General features: G+C 43.6%; 1 protein-coding gene across 2 annotated transcripts in view; it reads left to right on the forward strand.

The window, feature by feature from the left end:
- The first annotated feature begins 3,843 nt into the window (after positions 1-3,843).
- The window catches only part of ARHGEF28 (Rho guanine nucleotide exchange factor 28), a 229,529-nt gene continuing 210,185 nt past the window's right edge, over positions 3,844-23,187 (forward strand). For both annotated transcript variants that reach the window (XM_083151902.1, XM_083151903.1), the window contains exon 1: positions 3,844-4,226. The gene's annotated coding sequence lies outside the window, so the exon portion shown is untranslated. The remainder of the gene's footprint in view (positions 4,227-23,187) is intronic.

The following is a 23,187-nucleotide window of genomic DNA, read 5'->3' on the forward strand; positions in this document are numbered from 1 at the left end:
ACATCGGTCTTATCAAAAGGACTTACCTTTATTCCCAGTCACCTACCTAACAAATTTGATTGGAAGGTTGATTGTTATAAGTTCAGCCGTTCATTAAGACTTAAAGAATTCTTTCATGAAAAATCCAACAGTGGCCCCAGTGGGATTGATATACCTATTCAAGTACGGAAGTTACAACCCAGATCAAAGTTCGATCCCCAAGTTACAAATACTTCCATCAAGACTTTCTCCCGCATGATGGAATCGGTTGGGGACAACACAACCCTGGACCCCAGATTTATGTCGAACTTATCCAAATTGGAGAAGACTGCCTTGCATGATTTACAAAAGCGGACCGATATAATTATTCGCAAGGCCGACAAAGGGGGTTCGGTGGTGGTCCAGGACCTCACGGACTATCTATTGGAATGTCAAAGACAACTCGCGGATAATGTAATTTATGAACATCTACAGCAAGATCCCACCGGGACTTATAAACGTGAGTTGGACAATCTCATAACAGCTGCCTCACATGAGAACATCATTTCAGCGGAGTTGGGGGCAGCTCTGATGAGCGATTTTCCAATTATCCCCATGTTCTATACCCTGCCAAAAGTGCACAAAAGGGTGGAGAGGCCCCCTGGCAGACCTATCATTTCTGCCAGGGGGTCCCTCTTCCAGCCAGTGTCTACTTATTTAGATGCACTACTTAATCCTTGTGTACAACTCACTAAATCGTATCTTAAAGACACCAATATGTTATTGGAAAAATTGGAGGGGCTTGGTATGTTGCCAGAGAATGTAATAATGTGCAGTGTTGATGTTGTAGGGCTTTATACGTGTATCCCCCATGAGGAGGGGATGAGGGCGGTCCAGAGTTTACTGGAAACCAGCCCGGCATACGTGGGTCCAGATAAAAAATTCTTTCTAGATCTACTGCACCTGGTATTGAATAGAAATTATTTTTATTTCAATGGCCAGATGTACCGCCAACAGCAAGGCGTGGCGATGGGGTCCAATGTGGCCCCATCCTACGCCAACGCATACATGGATGCTGTTGATCAACAACTCATTTACCAGGCCCCCCATGTGAACAAGGTGTTGTTGTATCTTAGGTACATAGATGACCTGCTCATATTTTGGTTGGGCAGTGAAATAGAACTCAAAATTTTTTTAGAAGATCATAATGAGAGCTCCTGCCCCGCCAAGCTGACGTTTAATATGAGCAGGGAAGAAATACACTATTTGGATGTGAAGATATGTATCCGAGATAGGAAAATTGAAACATCTATTTTTGTAAAGGAGACTGACCGCAACACGTTGTTGAGACAAGAAAGTTGTCACCCGAGGTCTCTGCGTTACGGTCTCCCTTATTCACAGATGTTACGAGTGAGGAGAATCACAAGTAATGAAGAACAAGCTAAAAAAGACTTAGATCAGATGCAGGTGAAGTTTGAGCAGAGGGGCTATAAGAGAAGCGATCTGGAGAAAACTAAACAAAAAGTTTTGAATATGTCCCGACAGATTGTTCTAAATACATCTAAAAAGAAACAGTCAATTGAAAATAAAATCCCCTGGGTTACCCAGTATGCCGATGGCAGTAGTGTAATGACCCAAAAGGTCAAGAACCTATGGCCTTTGGTCGCCTCAGATAGAGATTTAAAAAGCTTGAAAGATTCCAGGATTATGCCAGCCTACAAAAGAGGAAAAAATCTAGCAGATATCCTGGTAAAGGTTGACGTGACCAATCTTAATAAAAAGAAAACACCAGCACACTTCATGACACGCCCCAAAGGCTGTTATCGGTGCGTGGGGTGTACCACCTGCAGCTCTATGCTTGTAGGAGGTACCATTAATCATCCCCATAATGGCAGCAAGATAGCCATTAAACACTCAGTGACCTGTTCTACACGGTATGTTGTTTATGTTCTGTCTTGCCCATGTGGTTTATACTACGTGGGCAAGACGGAATGTCAATTTAAAGAACGCATGGCAAACCATCGCCATGCGGTCAGACAGGCACTGAGTGTTGGCACAAGTGATCAACCAGTGGCCAGACACTGTGCTCTTTTTAAACATAGCATTGCCAGCATCCGTTCAAAAATAGTGGATCATATCCCACCCACAATAAGAGGAGGTAATAGGGGTAGGCTCCTGCTACAGGCAGAGGCCAGATGGATTTTTAGATTAGATACAATTGCTCCCAGAGGCCTAAATGAGCAACATGGTCTACAAAGTTTTCTCTAAAGATATAATCAACATTTAAGTAATATTGGATAAATTAATATCTGGGCAATACATAGTTATATATCAGATCTCTTGGATATAAAGTAGAAGTTAAATGAAATATTTGATAATCATATGATACTCTTGATTATGATAAACCAAGTGATCTGTATTCTGTACTTTTTAATATTTTTTGTAATTTTTTTGTAACAATTTTTCACAATTTTTTTGATGTGTGTATGTCTTTAAATGTTTTTCACATTTTAAATGGTCAGGTATTCTTGGCCTCTTATATGGCTCATTTTGAGCCTCTTAAATGTTTTTAGTACACTTTGTTGAGAAGTTGATTCTTATATTGTAATCTAATGTATTGCTTTGGTTTGTTTATATATAGATTCGCGTAGCTGTCACTTGACAGCGGCATCCAAAACGAGGCTTGGCACCTGGAAGCTTGGAACGCAGTGCAGGACGGGGGAAGCGCGTCAGAGGGCTGAGCCAACAGAGCCGGAAGTGATGGTGCGCCCCGGAACGTGTCCCCGCAGCGCAGCACGGCGTGTCAATGGCAGAAAGGAGTACACAGGCTGGGAAGCCGCGGGTAAGTGCTATGTGGCGCGAATTTACCGGAAGGGTGTCACTTTTTCGTTTTGCATTGCACTATTTATATTGTATCACAGAGTGTATTTGGTTGTTCCCTGAGGACGGGCAGTAGCCCGAAACATGTAGGAGAAATAAACCTCATTTGAAATTCACTAAAATTCCGTGAGTGCCGCCTGATCGTTATCGTCTATATATATATATATATATATATATATGGGATGCAGTCAATTTGCCGGAGGTCGGGATCCCGGCGGACAGAATCCCGACACTGGAATCCCGACCGCCGAAATCCCGAAACTTTCTCCCTCCGTGGGTGTCCACGACACCCATAGAGGGAGAATAAAATAGAGTGCCGAGCGTAGCGAGGCACCGGGCCCGCTGCGTGGCGAGGATTTCGGCGGTCGGGATTCGTGTCGGGATGCCGACCGCCGGCATTACATATCGGATCCATATATATATATTCAATCCAAATGAAGGCACTCCACACAGTATTTCATGCAATATTAAAAAGCTGTATTGAGATGCTCCATAATGCCATTATGGAGCATCTCAATACAGCTTTTTAATATTTTTAATATTGCATGAAATACTGCGTGGAGTGCCTTCATTTGGATTGAATGTATGGAAGTTATAAGTGCACCCACCCCGCTGCATCACTACTTCATGGAGTGCCGGCATATTGGAAACGTATATATATATATATATATATATATATATATATATATATATATATATATATATATATATGTATATATATATATATATAATATATTTCTAAAATGCTGCAAATAGGAGAATTTGCACAAAATTATTATGTAGGATTTACATAGTGATATTTACATAATAACTGTTCAATGCAAACCCTGAGACTAGGCATAAGAAGATGCTCAGTGTGAGTTGGTGATAGCACAGTCTGGCAGGCATATAACGCAGTGTCAGCCACAGCCAGTGCACTGCACACAGTGATATTACCCGAGGTTGATAGACTGAGCAGTGTCTGACTCTCCTCCATTATGTAAATGAGGGAAGCTCACTACACGTGCTCCCGGTGCCCTACTTCCAGCCTCCTAGGTGGGGCAGAGCCCGGCCAGCATCCCCCAGACAGTTGGGGAGGGACGAGCGGTCAGACTGGGAGGGGACATTACACAGAGACCGGCTGCTGCAGTTGCTGCCAACTCTCAAGCCCCGGATTCCCTCAGCCATAGCCGCTGCCGCCGCACTTGTTGTCAGCGTGTAACCTGTAACTCAGCCCGAACTCTGGATCCTGGGGACCCGGGAGAAGGCTGCAAGTCACAGACTGCAGAGGAGACATGTCCCCGAGATATCACCTGTGCTGTGAGTGGGAAAACTAAGCACCTGGGGACATTGGAGACTGGGAACCGCCATCCAGGTGCTGACAGCTGGACAGGGAGCACGCTACACAGGTACACCACCACTGCCCCCCTGCAAATGGGTAGTGTATGACTTACTAATTTCTATCAGACTGCAAGACCCATCATTGCCCAAACCAATGGGTCACAGAGTGTATACCTGTACCTCTGTTTCAGATAAAGATATAGGGTGGGATGCACTAAAGACAAAACGCGGTACTTCCTCACCTTCCTCACCTTTGTGGCCACCGCTACGCCAGTTACATTAGCCGCTACTTAACCGATAAGTAAGAGCACCATTGTCCTCTCACTGGCTCGCTTCACTCATCACGTTTCGGGCTTGGTGGCTCACTTCGCTCACCACAACTTTACTATAGGTAGTACATGGTGGCGCGGACCCAGGGATACTGCTTTTTTTCTTGCCGTACAGTACGTAAGTTCCGTAGCGTAAGCAGTTGCCGCAAAGATGAGGAAGTACCGAAAATGCCAGTTTTCGGGGTTTTTACTGCATTTTCGTATGCACTAAATACCCTCCAACGGGGCACCGCTGCGGAGGGAATCGCCAGCTTATAGAAGCCTATGGCCTTCTCTCCGTTTTACTGGGTGAAGGATCTGCCTGGCGCTGTCACTCTGCGCATTCGCAGCAGTACTCCTTGGTCTCAGACCTGGTTGTCCAGCACCGGAGCAGGATCGCAGAAAAGGGCAGCTCATCGCAAGAACTGTCCTTTGCGTTAATAATGTTAGTGCATATGAAATTATTAAGAATGCGGTAGCTGGCGAATAACAGTGATATGTGGCGGCGGCTGTTAATGCATCCCTGCATAGTGTGTATGGAACTATAGAGACATTGGTTCTATCCTTTGACATTTATATACATTTACAGATCGATTGTCAGATTGGGCTGGTTGGAACAAATTCCTGGTAATGGATGAGTGACAGTTTTTGGCAGTTTTCCAGCATTTCAAAGCAAATTGTCAACTGTCATTTACTTTCATCCATTACCAGGATTTTGTTCTTACCAGCCCAATCTGACAATCGTTCTAGGACCTGATTCATTGCAGCGCCGATGTTCACACAAAAACGGTTATCGCCTGACTGCATGGGCATATGGATTGCACTGTGCATGTACCAAGGTCCCTTTGCAGTGAGAATTTAATTGCAAAGTGATAGGGAGGTAACGGGGAGTGGCACGCAGAAAATATGGTGCCAGTGTCGCTACTTCCATAGACAGTCTGTGGGGCAGATCTATTAAGTCTGGAGAAGTAATAAAGTGGACGGTTGTATGCACCAGCCAGTCAGCTTCTAATTGTCATTTGTCAAACCCAGCCTGTAAAATGGCAGGTAGGAACTTATTAGCTGGTACATTATACCCTTATACTTTATCACTTCTCCAGGCTTGGTCCATCTTCCCCTGTGTGACTTTAAACTCGCTCTGGGAGTTTAATATTCCTAGCTTTTGTGTTGATATTGTATATGTGCATGCAGTGGCTGACGACATTGAAGTGGCTTCCGTGGCGTTTTTTTTATTCTGTGGACGGCTGCTTCAGCAGCATTGTTTTACATGTCTGTATGCTGAAAAATCACGTTTGTTGCGTACATATTGGAATCGGTCCCAAATACTATTTGACAGAATCTTTTCTACAGCAGGGGTACTCAAACTCGATCCTCAGAACACCACACAGTTCACATTTTCCAGGTCACCCGACAGGTGCACTCATTACTCATCGACACATTTTAAAAGCTCTACAGGTGGAGCTAATAATTCCCCTTGTGACTGAGGAGTCCTACAAAAAAATGCAGTGTGGGGTCCTGAGGACCGATTTTGAGAACCTGTGTTCTACAGTATTTGTGATCCCTTGAGAATAGCTGAACAGGCTCATAATTTCCTTTTACACTAACCTGTAAGATCTATTTTATTTTGTAAGGTAAAATCATTAGCTTACTGTAGCTCTGTCAGTTCTACTTGGCACACATAGGCCCGTTGGTGCTAGTTGTGGCTGAACAGCCTTCCCATTTCATAACTTAGCTGATAATGCCAGGGATAATGCTTCTGTACTCTGTAATAAGGATATCGCAGACTACAGTCCTTTCCGACAATAGGAAATCACAAGGCAGCTTTGTTCTAACCTGTGAGGAGCTTGTGATAACTATAGTGCAGTAGTAGTGTAAACAGCATTCCTAATTACCTGAAGCGATGTCACAACACTAGTAAATTACATAATTACACACTAAATGAAACAATCTATAATATACAGATTACACCATCGTATAAATGTTTTGATCTACCTGTAATATGTAGAACTTCAATTGACCATTATCTCTGCTACATATGGCTTGGATTTTGGTTCCTGAAATAGTTTAGATTTGGGTTCTTTTATGTTTAAATAACTTGGGTTTTGTTTTTGTGTCTGTGAACTATGGTTAAACTACATAAACCATGGTTGATGTCTAGTCAGCATTTGTAGTCATTGTTTTTTAATCGGCCTGTGTATATCTTCCGAAGTCCGTGTTTTAAAGTGTAGCAAGATATCCTTAATATGCTAGCAATGTTTAAAATAAAAAATGTATGTTATGGTCCGGCACTCCCTAATTACCATGCAGCTGCCCCATTGCCTTCCTCAAATATGGACACGTGTATATACTGAATAAAAATCTGCACTGGAAGTCTGGGTAGCAAACAAACGTCTGTATTTCAAATATCACATATGACCGACATTTTGGGGTGCACAAGCCCCGTTTTCAAGGTGTGAGAACAAAAAACATGCATATAGCTTACCTTGACCCTGCCCGTCTCCCTGAAGCTGTTCCTGGCGGTAGAATTGCCACCCGCCAGCCTGCCCCAACTGCCGTGTTCCAACAGAGCCCTCTGCCGCCGCTCCCCCGTCGTTGCCCGCAGCGCCCCCCCCCTGTCCAACTCCCTGAAGCGGAGACGGGCAGGGATTCTGCTCCACGCCGTCGTGTGACGGGGATGGTCGAGCATGTGAGACGCTCGCACACCCTGTCAGATGGAGCGCTTTTCCGATTCCCGGCACTGACTGAGAGGTGCTCCGTCCGTATATATGTAACCATGTCTCCGGCACTTCAATGAATCTCTGCAAACCTTGATCCGGTGCCTTCCTGTGGGGGAGAGATTACCACCACTCCTATATCCAAAGATGAGGCGGCACTCCAGAGACTTTCAAAATAAAGGATGCACCTTTTTTCACTAAAAAGTTTATTTTGAAAGTTTCTAATGTTGTTTTAGGGGGGATATTTATTAAAGATTGCAGAGAGGGAAAATACCAACCAATCCGCTCCTGTCATTTTTTAAAACCCAGATTTATTTTTAGTCGTTATGGGGAAATTACCTCAATGCGCTAATCCCGTTTTCCCCACTGTATGAATGTGCTGGTGTGTGGTAAATGGAGGGGCATAATGCTGTGCATTGTCCATTCACCACAGCAGGGTCAGCTGATGCGCTGTGGGGGTTCTGACAGGGGTCGCCAAAGGGAGAAGTTCTCAATCCCCTGGTCTGGCATCCAAAATATTAATACATCTTGTCCCTGCTTCTTCCTGTTCGCAAAGCAGGAAGCATTATTGTGCCGGTATAATACATCTAACATACAGTCTTTAAAATGTAATGTAGAAGTGGGTATGGGTCTAGGTGGACATGGGCAAGGACGACAGTCAAAAGTTCGACAAGTTTTTTTTTTTTTTTTTTTACTTTTCTTATCCCGAATTTCAACACGGTCGACGTGGACACTAAAAACTGCACCATGTCCCGTTGCAGGGCGCGCTGCACTCGCCATGCTTCAGGCACCGTGCCTTGCTTCTCTTGGCACACTATTTTTTTCTCCCACGACTGGCTGGTAGGGCATGAAAAAAACTGCTTAGTAAATACACTCTTTAATGACTGGAGCAATTTTACTGTCTCATATTAATAATCTTTTCAAATGTCTTTTTTTTTTTTTTTTTATTAATTTTTTGATCATCTATATACAGTTTATTTCTAGTATCTGTGTGTCTCCGAAACAGAGCCATCTGTTGGCAGCAAGTGAAACTACATCTACTAGCTTTGGAAGCAGTACCCTCGAGCGGGCTTACTAGTACATTAACATTCTCTTGTCTAGTAAAAAGTGTAAAGTACTGTAAATAACGTGATCAGTGTGATCTGTTGCTTATTATCAGGGTTTTCTTATGTTCTAAAGGGGCCTATACACATAGTGATGTGAGAAGATGAGCATTGCCACAGCACACAGCACTGCACAGCGATGTGCTGCTGAGCGATCTGTCAGGGGCAGTATTCTCTGTGAGAACACTGGCCCTCACCCTGGCGATTAACTAGATTTATCCAGGTTTCGGGCGCTGCACTGTATAATTAAATGCAGAACCCGGCGCCTGTGTAGGAGCCTGCACTGCAGCCAAAGCACGCTCCTGGGGCAGCCTGTACCTCCCGTGCTATGCAGTGCCATACATGGGGGTTCAGGTCAGAAGGTCACGCCCCCAACCCACAAGGCTACACACCTTTTTGGAAATCGCACAGACTAAAGAAACTCACACAACAGGTGTGCAAACAGGTAGGGTTGCTGATGCCAGTACTGTAACGTGCTGTGATATTCAATGTCACCATGGTTTATTGATTCTGTATAAAAGCATTTGGACATGTAGCTTCTTGCCTTTTATACCAGAGGTTTCTGTCTGTGAATATAGGTAGGATAGTTACTGTCCCAGCCAAACACACTATAACATACGCAGGACATGAGAAACCCTGACTACATGACCTGCGTACACTGTATAGGGATCACAGTGTTCATATGTCTCATTGGCATCAAGTATTACATATCATCCTGTCTGTCTAGGGCACAGGTTCTCAAACTCGGTCCTCAGGACCCCCCAACAGTTCATGTTTCCAGGACACCCTACAGGTGCACTCATTATTCACTGATACTTTGATGCATTTAAAAATATCCACAGGTGGAGCTTATTATTTCATTTGTGATTCTGTGTGGAGACCTGAAAAATGTGAACTGTTGTGGGTACTTGAGGACCGAGGTTGAGAACCACTAGTCTAGGGACTTCTGCTATTTACATTACAGACATTGGGCCTGATTCTGGTTCTCTCAAAAAGCAAATTCCTTCTTTAATGGACAAAACCATGTGCACTGCAGGTGGGGCAGATGTAACATGTGCAGACAGAGTTAAGGTGGCCATACATTTACAGATCGATTGTCAGATTAGGCTGGTTGGAACAAATTCCTGGTAATGGATGAGTGACAGTTTTTGGCAGTTTTCCAGCATTTCAAAACAAATTGTCAACTGTCATTTACTTTCATCCATTACCAGGATTTTGTTCTTACCAGCCCAATCTGACAATCGATCTGTAGATGTATGGCCAGCTATAGTTTTGAGTGAGTTATTTTGTTTCTGTGCAGGGTAAATACTAACCGTTTTATTTCTACACTGCAATATAGATATCAGTTTGAAGTACAAATCCCACCCAAATCTAAAGCCCTGTACACATACATTGATTTGCTTTTGATTTGATGTTAAGGTGCGTACACACGTACAGATTTTCTGTCTGATCTATCTGGTGGGAACAAAAACCTGGAAATGTATGGGAGCAACTGACAACGAAAAAATTGTTCCCAAACAATTGAAAACAGACAGTGATCAGTCAGACAAATTGTTTAATCGTTCTGATATAACAAATTTATCAAAGCATATATTTTTTTTTCTGTTTTCCTGCATGTGGGTGGAAATTTTTGATTGTCATATGCTCCCATACATTTCCAGGTTTTTTTCCCACCAGATAGATCAGACAGAAAATCTGTACGTGTGTACGCACCTTTAGATTCGGTTTTCTATTAGATCTGGCATTAGATCTGTACTTTTTGTATTTGATATCGAATTCGAAATACATTCATGGTACATTGTACACATTCTATTTACTAGATCAAATTCAATATTTCCTTGGCTGCACAGTGGATTTTTGTGTCGATTTTGTGAAAACGGGAGCACGCATGGAATTGAATGTAGATGGAAAGTGACACAAAAACCATTTCGATTTTGTTTAGGATTCAATTTGATTTGGCTTCTATAAGCAAAATCGGGAAAAATCGATGCATGTGTACAGTCCTTTTAAGCCTCTGTGCACATGTTACATCTGCCCCACCTGCAGTGCACATGCTTTTGCCCATTAAAGGAGTTTGCTTTTGCGAGTGAACCAGAATCAGACCCATTGTGAGGATTGCAGCGCCAGACATTAACCCCCACAAAGAAAGTACCAACTTGAGTCTAGCATATCAATATCACTTTAGTGCAGTGTTCCCAAACTGTGTGCCGTGGGTGCCTTGGAGGACGTGCAGGGGGTGCCCTGGGTTGGTGATCCAGGACCAATTCACGTTTTTTTATGTCCATTATAATAGTTTAATAGTAGACAAACAGAAGTGAAGCCTGTCCATTACTACGGAACTGATCCTAAAGATGAGATATAAACACAATTTATTTAACTTAATATTGGTTTCTGACTTTCTCAGTGAGAAACCTTATGGCCACACATCAGACCAACTTTCTTCCAACCATCCAACTAGTTGGTTGGTTGGACTGAAAATCTGGTACTGTATGGGGGCAACTGCCAATATGCAGTTGCATTGTCTGAGTGACAGTTGTTGTCCATTTTCAGATTTGGGAAACAAATGACTTAGTTACAAATTCCATTTGCTCCTCTCCACTACCAGGTTTTTATTCCATCCAAACAACTAGTTGGATGGTTGGAGGAAAGTTGGTCTGATGTGTGGCCAGCATTAGCCTAGAGGTGCCGCAAAAAATATTTCTGGTGCTTCGGGGGGCCGTGATTCAAAAACTTTGGGAACCCCTGCTCTAGTGTGTACCCAGCCTAATACATGAGCGATCTTAACCCCTTCCTGACAGAGCCAGTTTTTGCGTTCCTGACAGAGCCATTTTTTTCAAATCTGACATGTTTCACTTAAGTGGGGATAACTTTTTTTTGCTTTTACTTATCCCAGTGATTTTGAGATTGTTTTCTCGTGACACATTGTCCTTCAAGTTAGTGGTAAATTTGGGTCGATACAGTCTGTGTTTTTTTGTGAAAAATACCAAAATGTCGTGAAAAAATGGAAAATTTTGCAATTTGCAAAATGTCACATTTTCTGCTTGTGAGACAAATAAACATACCACTCAAAATAGTTAATAACTAACAAAGACCATATGTCTACTTTATGTTGCAATCATTATTTCAACCTCCTTTTCATTTTTTTGGACACTAGGAGGCTTCAAATATGAATAGCAAATTCTCAAATTTTCAAGAAAATTTCAAACACTGATTTTTTTAGGGACCAGTTCAGTTCTGATGTGACTTTGAGGGACTTGTATGTGAGACACCCCCATAAATGATGCCATTTCAAAAACTGCACCCCTCACAGTATTCAAAACAGCATTTTGGAAGTTTGTTAACCCTTTAGGTGTTTCACAGGAATTAAAACAAAGTGTAGGTGAAATTTCAAAATTTCTTTTTTTTTGCAGAGTTTCAATTTTAATACGTTTTTCTAACGAACACAGTAGATTTTACTAGAGAAATGTGACTAAAAATTGATTCCCCCAATTCTTTTGTTTTCATAAATATCCTATATGTGGCCCTAGTGTGCACGTTGACCAAACCACAGGCTTCATAATAGAAGGAGCACCTACTTGATTTTGGAGCCTCCTTTTTTATGAGATTTTTTTTTAGGCACCATGTAGGTTTCTAGGCACCATAAGTGCTAAAAGTTAGGAACCTCCCCCACAAGTCACCCCATTTTGCAAACTACACCCTTCAGGGAATTCATTTAGGGGTATAGTGTACATTTCAAACCCCCAGGGGTTTCACCAATTTTGATACAACTGGGCTGTGAAAATGAAAAAATTTAATTTTTCATTTTCACAGCTCAGTTGTATCAAAATTGGTGAAACCCCTGGGGGTTTGAAATGTACACTATATTCCCTGAAGGGTGTAGTTTGCAAAATGGGGTCACTTGTGGGGGGGTTCCACTGTATGGGTGCTTCAGGGGTCATTCAACCAGAATCTGTGCTGCAAAATCCAAAAATCACTCCTTCCCTTCTGAGTCCTGCCATGCACCCAACTGGTATTTTTTGGTCACATGTGAGGCATTGCCATACTCGGGAGAAATTGGGGCACAGATTTTGGGGTGCTTTGTCTCCTTCATTCCTTGTGAAAATGAAAAATTTTGAGCCAGATCTGCATTTTTGTGTAAAAAAATGTAATTTTTTACACAAAAATGCAGTTCTGGCTCAAAATTTTTCATTTTCGCAAGGAATGAAGGAGACAAAGCACCCCAAAATCTGTGCCCCAATTTCTCCCCAGTACGGCAATGCCTCATATGTGACCCAAAAATACCATTTGGGTGCATGGCAGGACTCAGAAGGGAAGGAGTGATTTTTGGTGGTGGAATGAATGGTGGGTGCTATGTCGCATTAGCAAGACCCCCGAAGCACCAATACAGTGGAACCCCCCCACATGTGACCCCATTTTGGTCACCAGCTTTGGGAGGGGGGCTGGCGCTGCGGCTGGTGGGGGGTTGGGAGGGGTGCTGGCGCTGCGGCAGCCGGGTGGGTGGGAGGGAGGGGGGCTGCCGGGTGGGAGGGGGGGGGGGGGCTGGCGATCAGTGGTGATCGGTGCTGTACTTAACAGCACCGGTCACCACCGATCACTGTGTTACCGAGCGGCTTAGCCGCCGGTAACACAGAAAACGCTGCAATTGGCTGTTCACATTTGAACAGCCAATCGCAGCGATCGCCGCAAGGGGGGATGTCTGCTGTCAGGGACAGCAGACATCTCCAAACTGTCACCGCGTCTATAGACGCGGTGACAGTTTATAAAACCATGACGTATATATACGTCTTCGGTCGGGAAGTACCTCCCGACCATGACCATGATATATACGTCATATGTCGGGAATATCTGTCTGGAAGCGCATATATATATGCGCTTCCAGACAGATATACATACATACATACATACATACATACATACATACATACATACATACATACATACACACACATATATATATATATACACATATATATATATATATATGTACACATATATATGTGTATGTATATATATATATATATATATATATATACATATATATGTGTATATATATATATATATATATTTCACTGCAACACATTTTATTATTTACTGCTGCTGCTGCAGCTTGCGGGGGGGGTGGGAGGGGGGAAGCGCTGCGTGCGCTGGGGGAGCCGGGTGAGCCTGCTGTTCCGGGCGGCGGAGCTGCCGGGTGAGTGCCGGTGGGTGGGAGGGGGGTGCTGCCGCTCGGTGGTGATCGGTGCTGCACCGATCACCACCGTTTTCTGTGTTACCGAGCGGCTTAGCCGCCGGTAACACAGGAAACGCTGTGATTGGCTGTTCAGATTTGAACAGCCAATCACAGCGATCGCCGACCGGGGGGGGCACCCCTGCCCCCCCCTGGGCGGCGAGGGGGGATGTCTGCTGTCAGGGACAGCAGACATCTCTTAACTGTCACCGCGTCTATAGACGCAGTGACAGTTAGAAGCCATGACGTACATGTACGTCAAATGTCGGGAAGTACTTCCCGACCATGACGTACATGTACGTCAAATGTCGGGAAGGGGTTAAAATCCCAGAATACTCTGTTGTATAACATCCCAGAATACTCTATTGTTTTAGAACGCTGGTATTTAGGACTCTCCCACGGGCTTCCTATGGAGTTTCCTTCTGAAGTCACTGTAATCTAATAATATTTTCTTTTCAGTCCGATCCATTCCATATATAAGGGTTTCTGTGCAAAAATACTATTGGTCATGCAATAATAAATAATCTGTTTTAGCTTTGTCTTAATTAAAAAACAACACAACAGAAAACAAGACCATAAAAACTCATTAATCTTCACTTGAATATTTGTCAATTCCTTAACAACATAAAATATGGAAATGTCCTAGAGAGGGAACCCAAGTAAAACAGCGCCATTAAATGGGCATTTGAATAAATCACACATGGAGAAGACAGCAGCTGTATTAATTAACAGCATGCACTATATAAAGTTCAATGTATAGAGACTGACCTACCTAATGGATCACAGGCACGATGCATTGCATTTTTAATGCGATACATCCCACCAATTGCCACATGCCTAGTGGTGTTAATAGCGCCGGTATGTATGTAGAATTGCTAGAACAATCTCAGCGGACAGCTCTTCTGAAAAGAACATGCATGTCATAATAGGACTTCCAGGATTATATCTTTCTACAGGTTTCTGAGTTTTGGCTGCATTTCGGTTTTCATACATATTGCCTTAAAGGCCCATACGCACTGGGGAAAATAGCTAAAAATATGCACTGAGCGTTTTTCATCCCAGCGATTTTCCACATCATCTCTTGCCATAGACACTGGGCAAAATGGAACTTAAGGTCGGGATGTACTAAGCTAAAAATGCGGTAAACCCCCCGTTTTTGGGTGTTTACCGCATTTTCTAATGTACGAAAACCCGGCCGCCGCGGGGCAGGGTATCTCCCCCTGTCAACCTGTTGCCCCCAGCCGATTTCCCCCCCTCTGCAGTCCGGGCCCCCTCCCCCCAATTGCTCACCCGATTTTGGGACACAATGTGGCTTGGCACTCTGCAGGCTGCCCTGTGTCTGGCTGGCTGGGGAGCCGCCGAGTGGTAGGCAGTGTGCAGAGTGGGGTGGGGGTTTGGTGCTGTGGGCAAAATAAGCCCCCCCTGTTGGCGGCCCTGGCAAAAAGTTACTTGCTCCACAGCAGTTATATAGTTCTGCACATATTACCATACAGTCATACCGAAAAGAATAAAGAAAAAAATATCTGCAAAGTTTTAGAACTGTAACGTAATGTGACAACCTGTGCACTGAACCAAGTTTTGCTGCCCATGCAGAGGTGTCACCGTAAAATCTGAAATCTGCAGCAGTGACCACTGACCAGGACCCGATGAAAGGTTCCAGGTGCCCTAGGCTAATACACACATATAGGTCCCCATGTAATGCTGCTACACACACACACACATGTATGGGCGCTCAGGGACTCGCCAGTCATACTGCTCATGTGCACGTAACAAGGTTATACAACTGGCATGTAGGATCTAATGCTTGTGGCATGTGAAGGAGATGTTGGGTTTAGGCATTTCAGCTGGCGCTGTAGCACAATGTACATAAAGTAATGGTTCCGTCAGTAAGTTACATTGGCATTGGCAGTCACATTAAGAATTTTACCCCCCCACAATACATCTGGACAAATGATGGATAACAAGCATGGTATAAATAAGGCTTTTATTTTATTACTCTGCAACTACCTGCAAGGTGCTTCCCACAGTCCTGGTGCCCCAGGCTGCAGCCTAATCAGTGTAGTTGTAAGTCGGGCACTGGTGGTGACCTAAAGAGCTGCAGGGAGATTGCAAAACTTTTTCAGGGAGATCTTCACTATTGCAGCGAGTCTCCCTGAAATTCATGAAGATTCAGGAAGTATGATAGAACAATCTGAAACAAGGTTCTTATCCCTGCAGATGTAGCCTCAATACACCATGTTTCATGAGATGTCTGGCATAAGTGAGCCACCATGTCCCGTGCAACTCCACGAACGCCAAGCATCCTTTTTTATGCCAAAAATATGCCTTAGTAGCAATTCAATGCTACTAGAACTCAGCAGGAGAATGCTGATTCATTTTGTATGGAAATTTGTATCTTGTGTGTGACTGAGTCTGTATTCGGAGCACAATGGAAGTTTTATTTTGAAAAATCTGCTGCTACTACATTGCATACAGTTTCAGAGACTCAGTTGCACACAGAAATAACTGCTCAACTCAGTCTCTTTTTGTGTCCTAGCCACATTGAGACCAATACCCCTTTTACACTGCCATCATGATCCAACGAGCTTCACATTCCAATAATTTTTAAGGAATGTGGTCGATCATTCAATATTTTAAACTGGCAATGTTATGTGAGGCTTCAACGAAATGACGGTCCAGCTGTTGATTGCTTTTGCCTTTTTCCAGGGCCTTTCTAATGGCGGATCGATGACCCGCCGTCCGTTCTTTAAAACTTCTCTTGGTTTTACAGATATAACGTAATCCGCATGGGCAAATCACCAGATAAACGTCATATTTAGAATGACATGTCAGAGACTACCTGATATAGAAAGAGCGCCCTGATAGAGGATGAGCAAATCTGTCTCCTGGGATAAGAAATCTACATGTAGTGTGTGTGTGTGTGTGTGTGTGTGTGTGTATATATATGTATGTATGTATGTCCTATAGATTGTAAGCTTGCAGCAGGGCTCTCCTACCTCCAAGTCTGTTTGTTGTTACCCAGTTTGTTTTATCACTGTCTACTATTGTAAAGCGCAACGGAATCTGCTGCGCTATATAAGAAACTGTGAATAAATTATGTATGTATGTTGAGTATCCTGTATCCAAAATGCGCGGAACCAGGAAAGTTTTGGATAACGGATTATTCCGTATTTTGGAATTTTTTTATATTTCAATGATGTATTTTGAAGTATCTTGCATTTATGCTGTATAAACACATCAAACACATGAAATGCACACAAATATATTTTATTTGTTCAAAAAAAAACAAGGTTTCAAAACATGAAACAAAATTCTCAGATATTGACTTTGAATACCAAGCAATCATTTTCTTGTACATATATAGTACCAGTTACATATATTGTCATCAGTAGTGCTGCTACAGATGTCCCCAGTGAGTTTTTAACAAAAAAAAATTTTCTTTCACTTTCTGGAATGTATGGTTTTCGGAAATATTCGGATATGAGATACTCAACCTGTGTGTGTGTGTGTGTGTGTGTGTGTGTGTGTGACGGTTCTGCCCATTATACTGCAGCTCAGCTATATAGAAACTGGATATAATGTGTAACTATGGGTTGTGTTGTGCTATTTTGCGGTGTGGCAGCAGGTCAGAGAAGCTGGAGAAAGCATTTGCTGTCTTATACATTGTTAACGGAGTAGATTTGTGCATTAGATGAGCACATAGGTACTGAGGGCATCAGGGTCAATCAGTTTGTGTGTATTATTGGGCATATGTGGTAATCTTGGGTCCTGGTAAAGTAATGACAGCTGTGGGCAATCTCACTGTAATTGAGAAGGCAGCTCTCCTTCTGCAGAGAATGGGATAATTGTGGAATTGAATGCATGACATTCAGATAATTGGCCTTCTATCGCATTTTCTGAGTTCAGGGTTAGCATGACTTGTCATACTGCTGTTACATCACAAATACACCTGGAAAAGTGCGTATGTAAACCTTCGTGACCTACGGAGAGGTGACTCAGACGTCTCCCTCCTCCTGCTTGCTGCCCTGTGTTGGTCTTTTTCTGTCTGGCTGTGAGCTAGTTGTCATCACAAGAGGATCTGACACCAGGGTGTGGATGGGAGCGACTGCTTTCCTGGCTTCACTCTTTGTCTTGGATGTATTAACCATACAGAAAGTATAACTGCCGGTACGGGAGAGCTCATTCTGTTCCCTTTCTATGTAAATGAGGATAACCTTTCCAATAAGCCGTTTCATGAAAATAGTAAGTGAACCTAGTTATTTTTCTCAGTGGCCTAACAGGTTTGCCACAGTAGCTGCATGTTAACACCCCGCTCACCTGGGGCAATGTCGTATAATGAATTACATCACCATGACATACACTTATATTTGGATGCAGGTAACCCCTTGTGGACCTGGGTTGCCGGCGGTGTAAATGGGGTTGACCCGTGTCCATTTATATGGGACTTCTACCCAGGTCCTGTGTCCATTTCCAAGGGACTTCTACACAGGTCCTGACCAGGGTGGAACACAGGCAGGACCTGGGTAGTGGCAGTGTAAACGGGTATGCCAACCTGGCTCCCATTTACAGCTGTGGGGATGCCCAACCTCCAGACCGCAGCTTCCTGAGGTCAATATGGAGGTTGGGAGGGGGTCGCACACTGCCTCCGCTGCTGTCTGCTGTACTCTGCAGACAGCGGTGGAGGCAGTGTGAAGGAGGTGCATGGATGCCAGTGTGCGGCATCCATTCACCTCGCGGATGGGGGCTAGTGGGGGAGCAATTAATTCAGAATCACCCACTATATGTATGAGGACACCTCTGTAATGTTCACTTTGTAAATATAATACATTTAGGCCCTTATTCTGGTTGGTGCGGATATGTCCGCGTGCGTTCGTTCTGCCGATGTTTTGTGTCTGCGCATGTGCAGAGGCATATCTGCGCATGTGCGAAAGGGACATACGTCCAAATTCCGCATGAATTGTTTACACTACGAACGGGTAGGAGAGGGGCTTGAAGGGCTGTTTGGCCTCATTAACATATGCATACGCCCCGCTTTTCATGGGCGTTCCCATGAAAACGCTGGGCGTACGTATGGTAATGCGGCCGTGACGCACGTGTAGGGGGCGGACATATGACATTGCCGGATGTCAGCTGCCCGCCCAGATCCCTGCTTTTGCACAGAGAAATGCCTGAGTGGTCTGAGCTCGCGGGAGCTGCCTGACCGCTCGGTCCTGCATTCGATGGTATGCGACCATCAAATGATGGGGGAGGTTTCCAGAGATGGAGGAGGTGTATACATGAGAAATCCACTCGTGCTCCGTGCGGTCAGCGGCTTACCGCATTCGGACAGAGTGAGCGATCCGTACGGAAGGCGGGGTTTAGGACGCACGGTCCTGGCCGCATATTCGGCTCCGGCCGCACAGACCAGAATAAGGCCCACCCAAATCTAACTCTCTCTGCACATGGTTTTGTCCATTAGGGAGGGAATTTGCTTTTGCAGAATCAGACCCTTTTGTGTATCCGGAAACCTATTGCACACCCCTCGCATAACACAGAATGAGGCTTGTGGAAAATTGTTCCAGCCTCTATCTAATATTTGTCTTTTGGTATTGGAAATAGACTCTCATACTAAGGATGTGTGCACCCATGTAGTGTCGCGGTATACCACTAAGGTGGAATGTACAAGGAAATATCCGTATTCGATTTTTGGTCTGTATAAAGTACACATATTCCATATCCTCTTCTTCATTTTTTTTTAAGTTCAATAATTTTTATTACATTTTAGCATGTATATACCAACAAATAAAAGAAAACAACTAATGTAGACATATTGAATATCGACCGTATGTATCAACGGAGCAGTTAATAAAGTACACGGTTGGTTACAAAGCATATATAAGAGTCAAAAGTTTCTACTGTGACAGGGTAGTACAGGTACCCGAAGGCACCAATCGGGTACCTCCGTTCAAAAGTTAACAGGATTTTTTAAGTGCATTATTTTCATAATGGGCTGTAGAGTTCCAACCTGTACTAGTACCAAAGAGTAGTTACATATCAAATAAGATTCCAATATCATAATAAAAATACAAAGTCTACATGGATAAATAAGACCAAAATAAATAAATAAACCCACCCAAAGCAAAGCTCCCCATACTCATAACCCCCCCACCCTGTATAACCTATACCCAACTCAGGTATACCTGGATCGCAAAACATCTTACCCCTACTGCACTACCTAGACTTACTAAATTAACACCATTAACTTCATCCAGCACTGTTTGGAACCTATACGTGACCTTCTTACATCAACATTCAATTCTTGGAGTGAGATGAAGTTACCATCAAATGATTTTTTGTACAGGTCACTCTCCGAGACAGTTACAATTGACCTTTTAACAAGGCCCTATTTTCATATAAAGGTTTCTTTTGGGTTAACGACAAGGTTATTCTCCTGACTCCTCCCACTCCAGGATCCCAAGTGTGTATCTCTCAATCCAACACTGACCTCACTTTTAGGCCCTATGTTCATTGAAAGGATTCTTTTTCCTCCCAGGAATCAAGGATCAACAACCTGAATATTTCTCAGCAGCACATCAATTTTAACGGCCCCTGTAAAAATTGATGTGCTGCTGAGAAATATTCGGGTTGTTGATCCTTGATCTAGCAGGATTTTTTGTGGGGAGAGCTAGTAGGCACGTCCTACTACCAGCTACTCCAGGCCATGCTCCCCCCCCCCCCCACAAATTCCATATCGTAGAACAGTGAGCATATGGGAATTTAGAGTTTTGAACCAACTATTTGTAAAATTTCCAACCGGGTTTTAACTTTTAAAAAAATCACAGCATTAAATTCCCTAGGAAAAAAATGTGCACATTTGTGAATCAGGAACTATAACATTTGGCTTTGTTTTTTTTTTTTAATCTCCATTTTGTCAGTAGTCCCATATGCCGCAGAAGTAACGATTAGTAGAGAGTGATGAGGGGTGTTGTAGAAACGAAAGTCCTGATAAAACAATCTATATGCCGGTCATTCCAGTTTACACATTGCCATTACATCTTAGTGACACATCTTTATGTGTTTCTCACTTCACTGTTACATCGCATAAGCAGTTTGTTTGCACTACTTCAAGTTTATGTATGTGAGCATATGTTCTCATTTATTCATATCAAATATTTTACTTTTACCTATTTGGTGCGCCTTTCTGTGTGTTGTTCTTCCAAATATATATAATTTACCTGGATCGGCTGCTCTGTCCGCTATCCAGTCATTTTAGTTTTTGGAGCAAATGCGATTTTATTATTATTTTCTCTATGTATGCCGGTAAAACCAGTGTGTGCGCCAGCGAGCACGTTATTTTGACACTGCAATAAAATATGACCTAGAACATATCTGAGGTGGGAGGAGACCGTAGTTGGGAAGATGTGCAGTAAGGCCAAGGCTGGGTCAGTACATAGTGTAAGTTTTAAGACTGTATTAATTATTTAAAAATCCTCTTTCCAGAGACTGGAGAGCAGGGTGCGACCAGAAGGTATGGAAAACATGTCCTACCTCTATCTGGATTTAAGTACAATCGGTGCAGTAATTTTACATGCATCTCTGAGTGGTTCAGCCATTTAGACATACTATAAGATGTAGCATAAATATTTTTTCCACTGTAAAACCGAAAGTGACGTCAGCTGACTCCATCATGCCCTGGTCACATGATACCTCCACATCCTTACATGATAGGAAGGTTTTCCATCAATCATATGCAAGATCTCTCCTTCTGAATCCAATACATCAGTATTAAGGTGCCCATACAAGGTGAGATCGAATGCGATTTGCGTGCAATGCAATGTGATCCGAAGGCAGTATACAAAGTATGTGCAGCACATACTTTTTGTATTGTGCGATGAGCGGGAGTGGCATCGCACGGTGCAATTTCACTGTGTATGGGCACATTTTAGACTTTTGAAAGACAACCCTCTGACCCAATCGTGTAGTAGTTATAGCAATAACTATTAAATTTTAATGACTTTCTAGAACCTTTTTAAATACCTGCTTGTACATAAAACGGCTTATATGCTGTAACAGACCGTTGGGGAAATCTCATCTTTTTTGGCCCTTAGTTCAGGATAACACTGTGCCTTGTCAAAGTAAAGTTGTCATGTTTCTTCATGTGTAATATAGACTAAGTTTGAGGTCTGGAATGTGACTCTATATATACAGAAGTGGTGTGAAACATGTTAAACAAAACTTTCTTTAAAAGTTGCCATGAGTGCTCAGAGCTTAATAACACACAAGTATGGATTAAGCTATCTCGAGTAAAGAGCTCGAGCCGTATGTATCATTAATTTAAGGTCTCTTTTCTAAAATAAACATGAATAATAACTCTGACATGTTTACCAGTAGACTTTTGGCAGATAGTATTCAACTCGTATCTGAAGATAGTCACTGGGATCCCTCAAACAATTGAATAAATAATAGTTTGATTTATGTGTCCGCTTACTGTATTTCATTAAACTGTTAGTTTAGGATATTGACTGGAGGGTCATTAATTGCCTTATTCCTCCACACCTCACATTAGTTAACGTTTGCCATGTTAACAACTGTGAACCCCATGAGTGTCATCTACTTGAATAAATCCATTAAAGTGTGATCTAAAATAAGTTTAGTAGCTATGACTCAAAATAGATTTTGGCTGGACTGTCAAGATGCTGAGGACTCCGGGTGTGGAGAGGGGCCGGATGTGCACCATGCAGCCGCTGGGTGTGTGGAAGGGGGCCGGAGTGCGGAGCTCCCTTTACTTTGCAGGGTCTGGGAGTGGAGAGGGGCTGGGCACTATGGGAAGCAGGGGTGTGGACATGTTGCCGCACATACAGCGGGTGTGCTAGTCTCCCTAAAACTACCACGCACCCCCCTTAACAACCCAGACACGGAGCGAGCTTTGTCGCGCGGAATGGGACGTAGTGTCAGCATCAGGCTCTGAAGGACAAACGCTGCCTCCCGGTTTCCAGCCAACCACCTGCTGAGACGGAACCCGTACAGTAGAGAGTGGGCGTTGACGTTTCGGGTTGGATGCCGCGGATTGGTGGATTTGATTGTGGGCGGGGAGTGAGTGGGACCTTTTGGAGGCCCTGGGATCCTATGTGGCGTCAGGCAGGGGTGTGTCGTACGTGATTTATTTGTGGGGCTGTGTATGCGGAGGAAGTGCGGGCAGTGTGGTGCAATCTGTCTCTCCGTGACTGTGTGGAATAACGCTGGATGGAGTAACTCTATAACTCCACCCAGCATTATACACACAGACACAGACTGACAGATGTATATATGTATATACAGTAGGAGCAGGGACCTGACCTGGTGTCACCGCTGCTGCAGAAGATTTGTGTGCAGGCAGATGACTGTCATTGCCACTGCTGCCGACTCTCCTGGCTCCCCCAGCTTTGATTCCACTTCTCCAGTCATGCCTCGGCTCTCCCACTACAGTACAGGGTGGCGTGTGTGTCGCAGCAAAATGAAGTGAGTGGGCGGAGCCTAAATTGAAAAGTGGGTGGAGCTATATCGGGATGCCCGATCAGCTTAAAAAACCTGGTAAAACATTTGCTCCATCAGGGGGGTGCGCATTCATCCCCAGCCACTGCAGGCTAGTTAAGGGGATTCTGGGAGATGGCATCTGATTCCTGGTAGCACTATGGTGGCTCTCTGTCACTCTGTGTGTG

This window comes from Crinia signifera, chromosome 1, assembly GCF_055691185.1.
Source record: "Crinia signifera chromosome 1, ASM5569118v1, whole genome shotgun sequence".
Taxonomy (NCBI): domain Eukaryota; kingdom Metazoa; phylum Chordata; class Amphibia; order Anura; family Myobatrachidae; genus Crinia; species Crinia signifera.